Source organism: Hippoglossus hippoglossus, chromosome 13 (assembly GCF_009819705.1).
Source record: "Hippoglossus hippoglossus isolate fHipHip1 chromosome 13, fHipHip1.pri, whole genome shotgun sequence".
NCBI lineage: Eukaryota > Metazoa > Chordata > Actinopteri > Pleuronectiformes > Pleuronectidae > Hippoglossus > Hippoglossus hippoglossus.
The window spans coordinates 3653739-3667643 of NC_047163.1; the positions used below are offsets into that span (position 1 = coordinate 3653739).

A 13905-nucleotide genomic window follows, 5' to 3' on the forward strand; every position below is an offset into this window, starting at 1 on the left:
GTTAACCAGGTGAGTTAACACTGAAGTTAACCAGGTGAGTTTAGCCTGAAGTTAACCAGGTGAGTTAACACTGAAGTTAACCAGGTGAGTTTAGCCTGAAGTTAACCAGGTGGGTTAACACTGAAGTTAACCAGGTGAGTTTAGCCTGAAGTTAACCAGGTGAGTTAACACTGAAGTCAACCAGGTGAGTTAACACAGAAGTTAACCAGGTTACACTGAAGTTACCCAGGTGAGTTAACACTGAAGTTAACCAGGTGACTTAACACTGAGGTTAACCAGGTTACACTGAAGTTAACCAGGTGAGTTAACACTGAAGTTAACCAGGTTACACTGACGTTAACCAGGTGAGTTAACACAGAAGTTACACAGGTGAGTTAAGACTGAAGTTAACCAGGTGAGTTAACACTGAAGTTAACCAGGTTACACTGAAGTTAACCAGGTGAGTTAACCCTGAAGTTACCCAGGTGAGTTTACTATGAAGTTAACCAGGTGAGTTAACACTGAAGTTAACCAGGTTACACTGAAGTTAACCAGGTGAGTTAACCCTGAAGTTACCCAGGTGAGTTAAGACAGAAGTTAATCAGGTAAGTTTACTCTGAAGTTACCCAGGTTACTCTTAGGTTAACCAGGTGAGTTACTCTGAAGTTACCCAGGTGAGTTAACACTGAGGTTAACCAGGTGAGTAAACACAGAAGTTACCCAGGTGAGTTAACACTGAGGTTAACCAGGTGAGTAAACTCTGAAGTTACCCAGGTGAGTTAACTCTGAAGTTACCCAGGTGAGTAAACACAGAAGTTACCCAGGTGAGTCTGCGCGGAGGAGGAAGGAGGAAGTTTCTCTCCGTCTGGTTGTAAAAGTTGTTCCCTGAACACGGTGCCTCCCCCTCGGCCTCCCCCCTGTCTCCCCCTCGGCCTCCCTCCCTCTCTGCAGGAGCTGCGGGGCTGGGACTCGGGACATTCCTGGTTTGACGAGCAGCTCCGCCGCGGCCACGATTCGCTGAGCAACTCGACACTGGTTCAAAGATGCGAGTGTGTAGAGCCGGAGGAGCCGTGGAGGAGCCGCAGTAACGGGACGGACACAGGAAGAGACCGTGCGGGGGAAACTCACCGGGACCTACCGCTTTCTATCCCAACTTTCCCACCACCACCACCTCCGCTCGACCAGGGGGGGAGTCGTCGCACCTTCGCCCCCGAGAAGCCTGCGCTGCTCCGCGGCTGTGAGGAAAAACTCCCGTCGCCGCGTCCACCTCCGGCTGTGTTCATGTTCCCCGCGTCGCCTCTCCCTCCCGGCCCGGGTCTAATGGAGGGCCCCGTGCGGATTTGCCACCAGAAGAATGCGTCTCGCTCCTGATTCCGCCGACGGCTCGCAGCTTTTTTCGCCCCAGCGAGAGAGGTAAGGACCGGGGAGAGCAGGGGGGGGAGTCCCGGGCCGGCCTGGGTGCCTCGCTTGGCCGGGCGGAGGAGCTACAGGGGGCGGGCGGCGGCGTGTGCGTGTGTGTGTGTGCGCACCAGGGCCAGACTGAGCTCCGGAGGGAGTCACAGAATAAGAAAAGTGGAGGTTTATTAAGTTTGTTTCCCCAAATATCACCAAGATTTGTTAACTTGGTGAAAGAAGAGTGTGCACGCGCCTGTCTGGTAAACTGGGGGCGCCCGTGTACGGATATTAATATGTGTACACATCCATGAATAAAGTACATCTACTCCTAAAATACTACTCCTACAGCCTGTGCTACATATAATCTGTAATAAAAATCCATTTCCCCTCCATTGCAATGAGCAGATATCCCCACAGTGTGTATTTCCATGCCCTGCAGGCTTCATCTTTTTCTTTATAGATTACAATCTGCAGACAGGAAGAGAGAAAAGAGAGAAACCCCCTCCATGCATTTCTTTTGTATTTGCACAACAGAAGCCTCCGACATGTCCTGATTGTTCAGCAGGGATCTGTCCTCGTCTCCTCAGCTTCGGGATGTGTAACACAGAGGGAGAGGTCTGGGTTATTTGTTTGGTAAACAGCTCTGGAGGCTCAGGGACACCTCACTGGAACATCATGAGACACATGGGCTGCACTGCTGCTGCTGCTGCTGCTTTTTTTGAACAGACAAATGTTTTTTAGAAATCTCAAATAAGTCTTGGTGGAAAGAGACTGAAATACATGAGACGTGACTTTGTTCTAAAGTTGTATTTTCTGTATATCATGGATCCAGTTTGTCCAGGGAGCCGACTGTCTGCCACTTTTTACCACCGTTGCAGGAACATTGTGGCTTAGACTAATATTTGAACATTTTTCTCCCTAGCTCTCCGCAGACAGAGAGCCTTTATTGTTTTAGATGAATCCCCCCCGAGGCGGTGTCATAAATGTTGGTTTGGTAAATCCCTGTTTAATATTTGGCAAGTGCACAAATCACCGGGCGAAGCGGAACCAAATGGACTGGTACCTGCCTGCTGGGATGAAAGTGTCACTTGTTCACACACTGAGAACATGTTTATTTTACTTATTTAGGATCTTGGGGATGAATTATTAGTGCAGTTATTCACATTATAAAAACAATAGACAGCTTCTCCTTTGATTCAATTTAACGTTTCTGTGTCTTTGATTTGAAAAATAACTCTGATTGATTGTGTAGTTGTGTACACGAGTTTATTCGACACAGGTTTTGTGATGTGATCTGCTCAGCAGCATCTCAGGGACTTTAAGGGAAGACACCTTTTAAACATTGTAGTTTTTTTTGGACAAAATATAAGATTAATCACACTTTTCTTTTATTAAATACATGTATATGAAGTATATTATCGTAGTACGTAGCTATATTTGTAAAAACATGCAGAATGTGGATTTGAATATAAGGTGTAGCTGTAAATACTGTGTCTGAGTTGAGGTTTTCAAAAGTGAATTTACAACAAAAAGGTGACAGAGTAAAAGTGATTGTACTGATGTGACTGCAGGAACAAGTTGAAGTCACTTTTTTTCCCCCCCACCTCCTCCCTCAAGTAATTTCCTGCGTCCGCCGCTCTCCCCTATCATCAGAGCCTCGCGGGGACTTTTGTTACATGGGGGCAACTCTTAAGAAAAGTGAACACTTAAAAGTTGTCGAGAACAAAGTCCCGAATCCCTCTCGAAAGCATGACATCCAGTCAGGGGGACACACATGGCTGCTCGCACATAAAACACTTTCAAGTTCAAACAGTCGCTCGTGCATTGTTGCGTTCCGTGGGGGACAAGGAGACACTTCCGATGGCTTTCAGATCCTCTCAGGGCTCCGCAGATATTGGGTGAGCTTTTGACAGGGGGCAGAGAGAGAGATTTGCTCTTTTGTGTTCAGACGCTGACGACGGCGGCGGCGGCGTTCACTTTAGAACCAGAGGAGCCGGCCTCCAGGTTCTGATACTGACTCTATGACTCTTTTCCTCTTGAAAAGGTGTAGTGGTGTTATTCTTTTGTGGCCGCCTTCCCCCAGCCGGCCTCGTTTTAACTTAATAGACTCCGTGATTTCCTTTAATACCTCGTTCCCTCGCTCTGACCACAGTGTGTCCTGTGGCTGCAGTATTTTAGGGTCAGTGTGTGGACAAACCTCTTCTCTGGGTTTCTCCCTGTACGTTGGGGCCGTTACAGCGATAGAATACAGTTCTTACACTCATACATTTTTGCACAAGTGACGTTTACAGATGTTTTAGATTGCAGATGTATGCTTTCGCTGTCAGTTGCCCTTTGTTGGACGCTGGAAATATATTTCCGAACGGCGTCGTGTTCAAAGAGAACGTGAACATTTCTCTTGTGAATGAGAAAATAAACCCAGAAGTACAAGTGTTTTTATTACGATCGTCCATGTTCTTAATATGTGGGATTTTCGGTGATTCTGCATTGAGAACGTGATTGAATCAGAGAAACAGCTCCTCAGAATCAGTGTGTTTTTTTGATTTTGCAGGGAAATTAATAAACCATTAGTGCCACAGCTCTTATCAGACGGCCCCTGAACAAAGCACAACTACGCCATTAGGCCAGTTTGAATAATGTTTGAGCCATTAGGGTGCTGGCTAATGATAAACACATGTTGCTGTAGGAGAAGAACTATGTTAAGTGGGGCAATTTGAATGTAAGCATGTGTAATGATACCAGCCCCTGCTCTCATAATGGCTCTCTTGATTTTTTTTTCGTGGAGCAGCATTTTAATCACGCAACCACAGACGCTCCGGCAGTGACAAGCGCTTGTTGAGCGAAGGCAAAAACCAGGAAGCGAGCTTGTACACAATTAGTCGATTAGCGGCACGTCAATTAACTGACGGCGACGCAGAGGAGTGATTCATTGTTTGACATTTTTCAGGCGTGAATGTCAAACTGCTCTCAGGCCTCTTAGACGAGTGTTTTCAGGTTTTCTCTGTTTCATATCGTGTTTGATTTAAAATGTTTGATATTTTGGGAGAAATTAAGGTTTAAGATAATGTTCCATAGACCAAACGATTAATCGGTTTATATAAAAAGCTCGTTACAGCTTTATATGGCAGAGATAAGTGGATGAGTGTCTATCTGAGGTGAGTGTGGTGGGAGAGGGTGTGTCCACGTGGGTGACTAAAGTATATTTTGGGCACCTCCCACATTCTCCTGCTCTCGAGGCCGTACAGATTTGAGGCCAGCGAGCAAACCTCAGCCCTGGCCTTAAGCGAATGCAAGTGAATTCAAACCCTAAATCACAGTGTGGCTCGGTTGTTTATTTGGTTTTGCGCTGTGATCTGTCATATCTTCGCTGCAAAAGATCAACCTTTGGCCGAGAAGAAATGTTCGGAGAGTCATAAAACCCGGGAGGGAGGGGGGGGGGGGGATGTAAATTTCAAGCAGCCACCTTATTTTTCATCATCCTCACAATATTTTGACCGCTGGAATTAGTTCTCGCTCGTTTGCTAAATCTCACACGGCTAATCCATGTCAGCTTCTTGGTACAATAAAGAATTTAGTGTGGCGTTGTTTGGTTGACGTTTGACCCCGCCGCTACTCCCAAACTAGAACCTGGGCTTGTTTTGAACTCTTGACACGTCGCCATCCTTTTACTCTCATTTCTCAGAGATTGAGTCATGCTGCAGCGTTTCTTTCCCAGTTTCTAACGCTGGCCTTTACTCCGTGAGCTTCGGCTCCCATTCGTCAAGGACCCGCGCCGAGCTCAGGCCCCATTAGATGGACAGAGGGGAGTTTTGGGCAGACGGCCAAACAGCCCCAATGTTCAAGGAGCCGAGGGCGGGGGTGTGTGGGGGGGTGCTGATTGACAACACCCAGCAGCCATGAGCGAGGGGTTGATGGGAAAGATGGGCAGGTCAGAAAACGGGTTTGAGTTCTTGTGACTGCTGGGCTGGTGAGTGCACCCTGCAGCTGCAGCGCTAACACACACAGAAAAGAGAGAGACCTCACTTTCCACCCTCGCTCTCCCTCCCTCAATTTATTCTGAGGACAAGCTGTGAGCGGAGCCGGGTAAATTGAAGCCGTGAAGGCAAACGCAGTAGCTGAAGGTGTCACCTGTGTTTACGTGGAGCTGTCATCAGCGGCACTTCTTATCTGCTTGGAGCTCACACCGTCATTACTTTAACTACACAACACATTCTCCCCCCCCCCCCCCCCCCCCCCCCTTCCCCACTTTCTCCCATGTCCCCCAAGTCTGACAGATGATCCAAACAGCCCGGCGCTGACTCGCTGTACTATGCAAGCATGTTACTCCGGGTGGTTACAGATAGGCTGCGTGCTTCCTCCGGCACAGCTCCCCTCCGAAATGTCAAGGGCGAGCCGACTGTAGCCCGATGTGTACGCCACCTTTCAACAGACGGTCGTGTTGGGTTTCTGAAGATTCAGAACCTGGAAGGACCTGAAACTGGATAATGACTTTCGAAGAGATTTGAGAAAATGAAATGAGAAACATCGGGGCGTAATTGTTAAGACAAACAAACAGTATTTGGGAGCAGCAGAAACAGATGTTCCAGCCCAGCCACTGGAAGAGCAGCGGGACGACGCCGTTGCAGGGGCGAGGACGTCTGCTTCTTCTCGGGAAGATGTTTTGTTTTCTGTTACTGTAACTGAAATGCAGGCTGCGACTAAATATATATGTCTGCGTTTTCAATATGATAAGGGAATGTAAACCAATAGGGCGAGCATGGCGTCCTGGCGGCGATAGATAATGAAAATACCTCAACAGCAGATGGTCAAGAGCTGCGACACGTAAGGGACACACGTTGATAGAAACTATGATTTTTTTTTTTTTTAACTGTAGGAAAAAGTTTTGTTCTCTTGGCTCAGATCAAATCTTATACACAGATGGTTGGTTTGATGAAAAAGACCAAAAGGCTAAGAAAAGTCTTCTTTCTGCCACATGGTTTGACGTTTGTTAGTTTCTGTAGATGCCTTTTTATTATATGCTCATTATCATTCGAGGGAGTGCTCTTTGGCCGGAGTGGCTGTAATGTACATGATGCAGGACACCGCATGTACGAGAGAGAGAGAACAAAAGCTTCTCCCGGAGAGTTCGACGTGGCATTTTTTTACACAGCGCTCGCCTTCTCTCTTTCCAAAAACAACAATTTTCCTCATCGTTTTCAATCGAATGCACGACGAGACCCCTTTGTCTTCTGCTGTTCTTTAAGTGATTCCTCAGCCCCCGGGGGGAGGATTTCAGCGAGTGAACTTCTGAACCTGGACCCTCGCTGACAGCTCTCCTTGCAAAGTATTTCAGAACATGCAAGGGATTCTTTTTGTTTTTTGTTTTTTGCATCCTCAGCGTCTTCCTGTTTGCCAGCTCCGTTTCTTTTCCCCTTCCTGCAACTGACCCCCGACTAAATAAGCCTGACTAAGTCCGTCGCTTCAGCGCAGGCCTCAAGAGCTGAGAGCCTTTTCTTCTTGAAACTTTTGAGCAACCGCAACTTTCTATTTCAAATGTTGAACCAATAAGTCACATCTGACGTGGGGTTTTTTTTTTTTTTCGCGAACCAGACTGTGAGCGCTGTTGAAAAGCCAGCACAGGGATCAGCAGGACTATATTAAGGCAGAAGTAGTGGCTGGCACTCCCCTCTGGCTGACAAACAGGCTACTTGTTTGAAGGGCTGTTTTTGAGTGTGAGGCAGTGTGGGTACCGCTGCCGCTGCCTGCCTCCAGGCCTGTGGTTACGGGTGCCATTTTGGGCCTTCCCTCCACCAAGATGTGGCCCCCGGGGGAGCGACGGAACCCCTTATTTGTTAAAAAAGATATTCAAAGTGAGCGGAGTCAGAGGGATGGAACATGTGGTTCGGCTGCAGCCTTCTGCATTGTCCTGGGAATCTTTGGGAGATGGAGCCGTTACTCAACGCGCTGCAGTCGAGTGTCGTCTCCGCCTGGTGATTTATGGATTCATGGTCTGACTGACTTTTATCAAGTAAATATAAATCAGTGTTATTTCTCTGCGGTGCTCGCACACAGTAGCAAACACAAACAAACCTATGCAAAGAATGCACCGAGCGAACCAACGCCACGGTTTCTGTATTATTACTGTGTTTTGCTGTTGTCATGCGGCGGTGTTTCTCTTGGCAACGTCGGGAGCACGACGTCATTTCACCAAACGCTCCTCTCACCTCCAGCGTTTCAGCAGCCTGGACCCCAAACATGTTTTTATGATTTGACCAAGAGCCAGAAGTGGAAACTCGGATGATGTGTGTGTTGATACATCACCGCCGAGTTTGTTTTGCGATCACTTGATTGCCACACAACAAGCTTGAAGTGTTACATGGCGAGACGGATAAACATTTAGACAAACTAAATAAAGCGTTTACACGCTCCGTATGGGACGGAGTATTTATCTTTGCGTCCTCACACGTGTACATACAAGGGAGCCGGTTTGCTTGTTTGGGTTTTTGCAAGAGATTTGTCGAATTGGTGAAGGCTAATTATATTTGAACCTTTTTTTACATGTGTTTGTTTTTGTTCCGCCGGCTCGCTGTGGAGTTCAGGCCTTTTTTAGTCTCCCCCCCCCCCCCCCCCCCCCCTCCTCCCCCTTCCTGTGAATACATGACCATCGCTCCATTATAGTTGCAGAGTCAATTCATCATCCTGAGAAATGAAAGTACTCCGTGTGTACTGTTTTTCTCACGCCTCTCAAGTGACAAACAAAGGAAAACACCCTGGAAGCAACCGAATTCAGTTGTATGTTTGGCTGGTTTAAAAAAACGACTTTGTAAAAACGGAGTTCCTTCTTCGTATCTGTATGGACACCCGGGCCGATTTGTTTTTGTTGCATATGTTTGAAATTACATTATTTGATGTATGTTTTAGTCTGAAAGTGCTTTTGGTCGGTGGCCAGGGACCCATCAGGAGGAGACTGAACAGAAACTGTTGTCTGCGTCTTTGCTGCTTGTTGCCGTAGAGACACAGGGAGTGATGGAATCCAGGAGAGCTGGGGAGGGACGGGAGACTGCGCCGAGGGGAGGGGGGGCAGCTGGATCAGATCACCGCATGCCCATAGTTCACAGCCTACACAAGAGCATTTAAACACACAGAGAGCGTCTCCACTCCCCCGGAGAAGGTGGACGTTTGGCAAACTCCATCATTTTTCCTCCCCTGCATCAATGTGTTTTTTCTCTCATCTCTCTAATCAAGGCTGATACGGAGGAATGTGAATCCGTGGCCTCCTCTGCCCCGGTGCCACGGCTGCACAATCCCAGCTCCCCTCTCGCCTGGCGTGATGAATCAGACTCTTGGCACATGTTGGAGATCAGTGTTATAACACACCCTGCAGGCAAGAAGGCCTTCTTGTGCATTCCTCCTTTCCATCAGAATTACCTTTTTCGTCTGAACAGACGTTCCCCTGTGGGCTGAAAGGCCTGTGAAATCAGCCGGAAGGGCCTAGAGAGCTTTGACAATGGGGAAGGGTTGTTAGTTACATGCGCTTTGCAAAAGGTCTCGAGGTGGACTTGTATGGTGGCGATACCCGTGGATCTGTTTCCAGTGTCCGAGGCCGCTATTGAGTTTCGCCCCCGTGGTTAATCCTGCTGTTCAGGACCTTGGGAAACAACCGTACCTCCCCACCCTCCTGTCCCTCCTCCCCACAAATTCCCAGGAAAAACAAGACATTGCAGAACAATCTCCAATTAAGATGGGTCTTACATACTGTACCATTCAGTCCCCACTCTCTCTCCCCCACCGTCTCCGTCTTTCTGCCACCCCCCCCCCCTCCCCATTTCTCTCCCCTCTCAGCCCGCTGTTTGTGTCCTCGGCCAACAGGCCTCGGGGTAGAATTAGCGCTGTCTCCCAGGTCCCGGCCCTGGCACTTTGGGAGGGTCGGGCTTTGGTGAACGGAGGCGTTGGGGGGGAGGAAGGGAGGGGAAGGGTATGTGTGTCCTTGGTAAACAGGGCTTTGTGGGATGTGACTGTCTGATCCCCGGGGGCCTCTCCTTTCATTCCTCCTCTCATCTGATCCCACACCACGCTGGTGTCGTCAGGGCTGCGGCGTCGCCGAGTTCTGGGACCCGCTTGGCCTCGCCGTCACCCCGTGCCTCCCGGACTGCTAATGCTCGGCCCGCCTGCAGACACACAGAGAGACAGCAGTGTCTGAAACGCAGACCGTCCTCGAAGATGTGTCTCGCTTGTCTCCTGCAGTCCCACCGAGTTTGAATGATTTATTGAAGAGTCTTGACTCAACTCTCTGCAGAATGTCAGGTTCAGGCGAGGGCAGGCCTTTTTGTTTTACGGGTCGGCTAAACCCTTCCAATGTTGTTTTCTCTTTACCTCTCAGGGGGAAACCAACAGCGCCTCTCTTCTCTGCCATCGTAATTCCCTCAGTTGATTCCAAATCATGTCTCCCTCTTTTCTCCCCCTTTCTTTAGCTCTCTCCCCTTCTCTAAGTCTGTCCCACTTTTTTTTTTTAATAACGTCTCGGTCTTTAATCAGACAGAGTTAGACCATACCACTCATCCGTGGCCCCATGCTGCCTCACCCAGAACCAATAGAGGAAGCTAATAATGGCCTACACAGGGTCTCTTCTCTCGGGAGGCTCTTCCCAAACCTTCTCTGCCGAGCTCAATGCAGTTGGGCTGAATCATCAGTCGGGATTTGGCAGCCGTGGATGCGAATGCAGCCATTATCTATGCGTCTCTATCTCCGGGCCAAATAAAGAGGGAGGAGAACAGTCTGGGCTTTGCACATTTTCACCTCACAGAGAAGGTTTCACCTCTTTGCAGCCCCATCTCCTTTTACTCCCCCTCCCAGAGAGCTTTTCTCTCCAGTTTCTCTCGTATGTCTCTCCCCCCCCCTCCCTCCCATTGCCTCTCATCTTCTTCTTCTTTTGAATTTATCTCCCATCTCTTGTGTGTGAGTGTGTTTCTCTCTCTCTCTCTCTCTCTCTCTCTCTCTCTCTCTCTCTCTCTCTCTCTCTCTGTCTCTCTGTCTCTCTCTCCCTCTCTCTCTCTCTCTCTCTCTCTCTCTGTGGAGCTGAGGAATGTGTGAGCTGCAGATCCTCTGTCAGTGAGATGTGGGGCGAGTGCAGACAGGTTTGGGGTATAGCATGTGAATCGGCTTCAGCACACATGTCAGATTAGACCATCATACCAGAAAAGACTTGCTCTTTCTCTTACACCCGACTGCTCCCTCGCCCTTAAAGTCTTTATCTCCCACTCCGGCTTAATGGCCACTTGTTACATATCTCCCTCCCTCTTTTTCTTTTTTTTTGGAAGATAAACCTTTCTGATTTATTGGATTTGTACCACTCCGGTGTATTGATTGTCGTGGCAGCCGGGATCGGCCCCCTGTTATCCAATCAGCGTCGGAGCTGCTCCGCGATGTTGCTCGTTGGCTCTGGTTCAGCGGTGCAGTCGTGTGAAGCGGAGAGGAGGCCTGCAGGGCCCGGCCTCAGTCAGCAGCACCAGTTGTGACCTGTTCCTCCTCTGCCCTCCAGGTCTTTGATGCGCCGCCGTGTTGCTTTTGTCCCTGTTTACCCAATATGACAGGGATATGGGCCAGCCCCACATGGGGGCAGATGGGGCTTTAAGTAGTTCCTGCAGAGAGGAGGCCTAAAAAGAAGTGCAGGTGCTAACCCCCACCGCCACCATCCCCGCCGCCCACCTACCCCCCGAACTCAAACCCCTTTCCCTTCCCTCAGGGCGGCCTGTCAGTGTGTTTATTTTTTCCTGTGTCATCACCAGGGATCCCTCTCGTCCTACAAGGGGATAGATGTGAGTTTTGTTTTACTACCAAGATGGATGGATAAAGCTTCTGCGTCTCAGTGCTGCAGTTTGTCTCTGGAAGGGAGAGCGACAAATAAAATACGAGTTTTAAAGCTCGAGAAAAGGATTCAAGCTGTCGGAGGAGACTGTTGTTTTTTTTTCCTGTCGTTTCACACACTTAAGCCAGGTGTCAGTCAAACATTTCCCAAACATACATGGGTCAACCCCCACACCTGTAAAAAAAAAAAAAAAAAAAAAAAAAAGAGGAACTTTTCCACTTGAACTCACTGACACTGACCTTTTATTTTCATAAACTGTCACATGTGTCTGTATATCAGCTTTCAACGGCGTCTGTTTTGTACGCAGGATGTCTCTGCAATTTATAGCCGGTCGACCCCGCGTTGAGAATGGTCATGTATCTCCAGTGTATAAGTGCAAAAACAGAGAGTAACACAAGATCAGAGCCGGGACAGGAGCAGGAAATTTGGAAGGCAGGATTTTCTTCCTCTTTACGTTTGTGTAGTCTGGAGATTTGAGGAGAGCAGAGGAGCGAGGGAGTGGGCTGGCCCGGGGATCAACGCCGGACCAGAGGAGTCGGCTCTCAGGCTGATCAGACTTCATTTGACAGGGACTTCCCCCTTTTGTCAGAGAACCACTCCAGCCTTTGTCTGGGGGCGTCTGCTCAGGAGGAAGCAGGACTTGCCCTTTCCACGCAGCCGCTGCTGCCAGCATCGGGACGACTCTCTGTGATGAGGGATACAAGATATCCTCTCAGTTTCTGTCTCCACTGAGGCGGCTTCATGGTGGCGGATGTCAAAAGGAAAGCCAAACAGATAAGGAGCAGGAATGATGCCCTTGTGTTTCCTCGTTGTGCCAGATCGATGGGCCAGATAGGCAGCTGTGTGTGTGTGTGTGTTTACACGAGGGCACCCAGTCGGAGCTGTATCGCCCAACTGCTACGCCCACTGGGAGGAAGTGAACGCTCGAACTAAGACGGAGGCAGAAAATTAGATAAAGACAGAGAGGGTTGCAAAATCGGCTCTTGGTCCTCATCGTACCATTTACCAATGTGCCTGCGCTTGGCTGTGCATTTTTATAGCACTGTTGCTCATTATTGTAATTATATATCATTATTCCGGCACAGAGAGAAAGATAGTTTCCATTGATGACATGGGGGCAGCGTGCAGGGCCTGTTGCAACTCGTGGGATAAAGAAAAAAACGCCAGCGTGAGAGATGTGGGTTTGATCCGCCTGAATGAGAATGCACACACTTAAACTGGAGCCTGAAACGCATGAGGACACACAATGTAGTGCGTTCAATCCTATACAGTCAGAAGTACGTGTTGTTGTTGTAGCAGTTCAAACTCAAAATGTAACTTTTGAGATTGGGTTTGATTGTTTTTTTCCAGTTTTTAACGTTACTTTAAAGCACTTTGTGTGTGTGTGTGTGTGTGTGTGTGTGTGTGTGTGTGTGTGTGTGTGTGTGTGTGTGTGTGTGTGTGTGTGTGTGTGTGTGTGTGTGTGTGTGTGTGTGTGTGTGTGTGTGTGTGTGTGTGTGTGTGTTGCTGGTGGTGACCTCTGGGGGCTGGTCCAGGGCCACCAGACACCCGCTGGTTCACCCTCTCTCTCTGCTCCTCCCCGACCCCTGACCTCCGGGTGAGAAGGGGGCGTGGGCCAGGAGCTGGGAGAGTTTATTATTTCCTGCCTCTTCTCTCCTCCTCCTCCTCTCATGTTGCCCTCTGAGAGAGAGCGAGGGAGCAAGATGAAGCGAGTGAGAAACGAGTGTGTGAATAAAGCATCTGTGTCTCATTGGCTGGATCACAGAGGAGCGAGTGTCTGCCCAGCGTCACTCACAGCCAGCGGTGAAACTTTGGATAATTGATGGATCATTGAGGTCATTTATCAAGCGAGATTTTCTGCTTTTGTATTTCTTTTCATAATTGCAAATTGGATATCTTCATGTTTCTCGAGTTTTCAAAGCAGTTTAAAGAATCGGGGGAGTTTTTTCCCCCCATCACCTTCTCGAGAGGAGGCTAAGCATCTTGACCTGTTTGATTGTTGCCCAGATGAAACTGTGTTCAGGTTGGAGGGGCTAGAAACCTGCTCGGCTCCACTGATCCCACGCAGACATCATCCTTTTAATTTGACCCACCCCTCAGCCTTTTCCGCTAACGTCTGCGAGCCGTCGAAGCGCCAGTGTGAATATCACAGCTGGACGGCCATTGTCCCTCTGGCCTCAGGCTCAAACCCTGCACCGACCAGTAACCTGGGATCAAAGCTGGCCCGGATTACTCTTAGCAAAAGAAGGGAGGAGGTGCCGCAGTCGGAGGGGGTCGGGTTGAAAAGGATCGAGGAATGCTCCTAATTACGTCCCCTCCACTCCTTTTCTGTCTCTCACTCCGGCTCCTCTCTTGTCTCCCCGTGTGTGTCTGGGCCTGCACTTCAGGCTACAGTGAACCTGTGAGGGAGCAACACAGTGTGACAAGAGAGTGATATTAAGAGCGAGGCGACAGTCTCTCCAGAGCCACTCCATTAGCGCAAGATCTTAGCGGCCCAGCGTGGGAGAGGGGCAGGGGGGGGGGGGCGGGAGGCAGAGGGGCCTCCGCGGAGACAGTGAAGTGGGTGAGAAGACGGGTCACAGGACAGGGAGGGAGCTGGAGATCAAGGAGTGTGTAAAGAGGATGTGTTGTGAAGATTAGAGAGATTGTCGTATAGAATTCATTTGGAGCCGACTGGAGTATTTCTC

At 49.1% G+C, this 13905-nt stretch overlaps 1 protein-coding gene across 4 annotated transcripts in view; it reads left to right on the forward strand.

The window, feature by feature from the left end:
* Positions 1 to 942: 942 nt before the first annotated feature.
* The window catches only part of cdon (cell adhesion associated, oncogene regulated), a 31334-nt gene continuing 18371 nt past the window's right edge, over positions 943 to 13905 (forward strand). For 3 of the 4 annotated variants that reach the window (XM_034604647.1, XM_034604645.1, XM_034604646.1), the window contains exon 1: positions 970 to 1392. The gene's annotated coding sequence lies outside the window, so the exon portion shown is untranslated. Of the gene's footprint in view, positions 1393 to 13905 lie in introns of all 4 variants that reach the window. The other variant, XM_034604648.1, reaches the window with a different exon arrangement.